General features: G+C 37.8%; 1 pseudogene; it reads left to right on the forward strand.

Annotated features, from left to right (window-relative positions):
- Positions 1-506: 506 nt before the first annotated feature.
- Positions 507-1,196, forward strand: LOC108776732 (arginine kinase pseudogene; annotated as a pseudogene).
- The last annotated feature ends 3,378 nt before the right edge of the window (positions 1,197-4,574 follow it).

The following is a 4,574-nucleotide window of genomic DNA, read 5'->3' on the forward strand; positions in this document are numbered from 1 at the left end:
TAAACGCTTCTGCAAGGGAGCAAGCGTTTACAAGCCACAGTGTCCAAGATAGGACTACGTTTGGGACCCTGCTCCCGTAATCAAAAAGTTAGCCTCCGATTTTCCGCATCTGGATCTCTCCTTGGAAGGGCTCACCAGGAAGCTTGGAATGCTTCTCGCCTTAGGCACGGGACAACAATGTTAGACTCTGGCAACAATAAGGATCTCTCAAATCAGATTCAAAGAGAATCGAGCACTCATTCGGATCCTGGAGAGATTAAATACTTCGGCGCCGGGGAAAACCCCAGCAGCTTCTTCTATACCTAAATTTGAAAACCTCGAGGAACTCTGTGTAGTGGGCTTAATAGTCATTTACATCGAAAGATCTAGGGAGATTCGTCTACCTGCTTGCGACTTCCTAACTTCGTTTCCGACCCGCGCCACGTACGTGTCGCCGTTCGTGAATCAAGATGCGCCATTCGATTGCCTTCCGATCTCTCGTCGCCGTCGCTTCTCGTGGACGTCGCATGGTGGACGTAGCGGTTCTGGACAAATTGGAATCCGGCTATAAGAAGTTGGTCGAGTCCGACAGCAAATCATTGCTAAAGAAGCATTTAACTAAAGAGATCGTCGATCAGCTCAAGACCAGAAAGACCTCGTTTGGTTCTACTCTCTTGGACGTTATCCAATCTGGTTTGGAGAATCAAGATTCTGGCGTCGGTATCTACGCGCCCGACGCTGAGGCGTACACCGTCTTCGCCGAGGTCCTATCCCATCATCGACGACTACCACGGCGGCTGCAAGACGACCGACAACTTCCGCCCAAGGACTTCGGTAATATCGATTGCTTCGGCAATCTCGATCCTACCGGTACGCTTAATGACAGCGGTAAACGAGATTGAGAAGCGGCTGCCATTCTCGCACGATTGCCTTGGCTCCCTGATGTTCTGCCCGAGGAATCTGGGTACAACGATGCGTGCCTCGGTGCATATCATAATGCCGAATCTCGCGGCAAACAAAACCAAGCTTGAGGCGGTCGCAGCTAAGCACAATTTACAGGTGCGCGATACTCATGGCGAAGCTGAAGGCGGCATTTACGATACCTCTAATGAGCGCCGTCTCAGTTTGACCGAGTATCAGGCTTTCACAGCCTCATTTCCTTCACGGAGATAAACGATGGCATCGCCGAGCTCATCAAAATCGGAGGCAGCCTTTAAACTTTCCTTTTTCCCTGACACATCTCGTATTCGTTTACTCTTCTCCGCAGCCCTGTCGGACGCCACTGTATTATGTGACGTTATGCGGGAAACTGTGACTACGGCGTGAGGGTTTTATTCTGAGAACAAATCGCAAAAGTATAAAAAAAAACAAAAAACCGTTCAACGGCGATCTGACGCCGGCGGCATGAACTTTTCAGCCATTTTCCCTATACGCGAAATTTTACAATTGTTCCCTCATTGGCTCAGAGGCATTCGCCTCATCGGTGCTTCTTAGGGGCACTGAGTTACGATAATCAATTTTATTTGCTCTATCTTTTCAAATATAGTCTCTGGTGTCTCGGTATTAAGACCACTGCGTCTCCTTCTCAACTGTGTTCTCAGTGGACCCAGATCGCTAACGTCCTCTAAACATCCTACAATAATTATCATCCGGACGAGAACTCGGACATAATTTATAGATTAAACGAACTTACCTAAGTGAAGTTCGATCTTAATTATGTCCTGGGTTCTCGTCCGGATGAGGCTCCCCCCCTAGCACATTTTCCCGCCCGGGACATGCTAAGGCGATTTGCGAAGCTTTAAAAGATGAGGTTATTTGGCGCGAGCGGCGGCGCCGCGCAGGCGCAAGGATTTCGTCTTTTTCCATCTAAAATCCTGTTGGGTTGGGCGCGCGGGAGCGCGACTACAATAATTATCATCCGGACGAGAACCCAGGACATAATTAAGATCGATCTTCACTTCGGTAAGTTCGTTTAATCTATAAATTATTACGAACAATTTACAATATATCCTATGTACGAAAAAAAGATAAATGAATCTGCAACTACACTTTATCAAATGGTTAAGGTTCAAGATATGTGGAGGGAAATTACCGGAGATTTAAAAAAAAAAGGGAACTGTTCCCAAGGAGCAATTTTTTTGCGTGAATGGGTCAAAGGCAATGCGAATAAAGGATATCTGAGTTTTCTAGATCCCCCGAGGACCGGAACATTGTTTTTTTTAACATTTATTTAAAAAATAGTGTTTTTTACGTTTTCTTCTTCAGGTTTTTGCGAATATCTCAGGTTCTACTGGTCGTACAGAGAAAAAAAAGTACCAAATTGTTCGTCATAAAATTGCCTTTAAAAAAGTATTAATAATGAAATTGAAAATCTTGCAACATAACCTTAAAAAAAAACAAAAACCACCGTACATGGTAAATTTTCGTTTTTATTTTATATTTTTTTCTAGTCGGTCAATTTGAATGATATTGCAGAAAAAGTTGCATCTAATGACCATAATTACGTGTAAAAAATTTGAATTCAAAATATTCATTCGGACGGCCGTTATGCCCGTTTCAATTTGAAAATTGATCAGCTTGTAACTTTTGGGCACGCAATGGAAAGTAACCTTTTTTTTTTTTAAATTATAGGTTTTTTTATGCTCTTTAAAATGGTTATAATCAATATTGTCAAAACCCCAAAAAAAAATTGTTTAAATCGATTTTACCGAAAAAAAATTTTTTTCGCCTTTTTTATATAAAAATTCGAGTTTAAACAATAAATTTCTATTTTTTGTAAACAAATTAATTAAATAATGTACGCGGAATGTGGTTAACATATGCAGATCCCCAATTTTCGTTAATAATTATAGAAATAAAGTCAGTGTCTTACTTCCAACATTAGGAATAACAAATTATATATGCTATTGGTGAGAATTAATGAAATACAAATATAACATTTCAATACAAAATTTATTTAAATTAATATGTACTAGATTAATTGTTTTCGTTTTGTAACGCGTAATTCGTCAGAAAAATCTGAGTCGCTTGCATCGCACTTATAAAAATCGAAACTATCTTCAACGTCGGTGTGGAACCAGTCTGATTCAGCATGTGAGCTGTCGGATATCATCTCGTCGATGCTCAATTCTGATGTCTGCGAGTACGTTTCACATGCTGAAGATATTGAAGATATATCTGCGTTACCATCGTCGTCTTCTAAATATTCTTCTTGGATTTTGTTTTTAGAAATTGAAGAATTTTCACAGTTTAGGCCTGCGCAATGCCTACACGCAGCTGCGCACTTTATGCCATGTTTTTTGCAGGTCATAGTATTTCAATACGAGCATTCCAATCATTTGACACATTCTTCAACTACTAACCTTCTGATTTCATGTAATGAAAGTCAGATAAAAAATTTATTTCTATAATTATTAACGAAAATTGGGGATCTGCATATGTTAACCACATTCCGCGTACATTATTTAATTAATTTGTTTACAAAAAATAGAAAGTTATTGTTTAAACTCGAATTTTTATATTAAAAAAGGCGAAAAAAAATTTTTTTTCGGTAAAATCGATTTAAAAAATATTTTTTTGGGGTTTTGACAATATTGATTATAACCATCTTAAAGAGCATAAAAAAACCTACAATTTAAAAAAAAAAAGGTCACTTTCCATTGCGTGCCCAAAAGTTACAAGCTGATCAATTTTCAAATTGAAACGGGCATAACAGCCGTCCGAATGAATATTTTGGATTCAAATTTTTTACACGTAATTATGATCATTAGATACAACTTTTCCTGCAATATCATTCAAATTGACCGATTAGAAAAAAACTTGAAAAATAAAAACGAAAATTTACCATGTACGGTGGTTTTTGTTTTTTTTTAAGGTTATGTTGCAAGATTTTCAATTTCATTATTAATACTTTTTTAAAGGCAATTTTATGACGAACAATTTGGTTTTTTTTTTCTCTGTACAACAAGTAGAACCTGAGATATTCGCAAAAACCTGAAGAAGAAAACGTAAAAAACACTATTTTTTAAATAAACGTTAAAAAAAAATGTTCCGGACCTCGGGGGATCTGGAAAACTCAGATATCCTTTATTCGTATTGCCTTTGACCCATTCACGCAAAAAAATTGCTCCTTGGGAACAGTTCCCTTTTTTTTTAAATCTCCGGTAATTTCCCTCCACAATTAGATAACCGTAATAAGAATTTGGATGTAAAATGTTTTCCAGATGTATATCCATACGGCATCAATGGACAGCACGAAAATAAAAATATTCCAATAACTAATTTTGAATATATTAAATTGAGGCTTATGTCACAACATTCACAATTTCGATTAAATATACAATATCTTTTTTACTTATTACATGACAATAATATGCGACAATTAAATAGTGGAATTTTTCATAAAATGAATGTTACTAATCCTCTTGAAAGATATACAGCTGCTACATATTTAGAAAAACTATCAAAGCAGCAGCTTGAATCTAATTTAAATACTATATTTTCAAAATTACGAAATACGGAACAGTACTGGAGAATACCTAGAAGTAATTTGCATTGTATGATATCTGATTATGGTCCCGCTACTTGGTTTCTTA

Source organism: Cyphomyrmex costatus, unplaced genomic scaffold, assembly GCF_001594065.2.
Source record: "Cyphomyrmex costatus isolate MS0001 unplaced genomic scaffold, Ccosl1.0 scaffold375, whole genome shotgun sequence".
Lineage (NCBI taxonomy): Eukaryota > Metazoa > Arthropoda > Insecta > Hymenoptera > Formicidae > Cyphomyrmex > Cyphomyrmex costatus.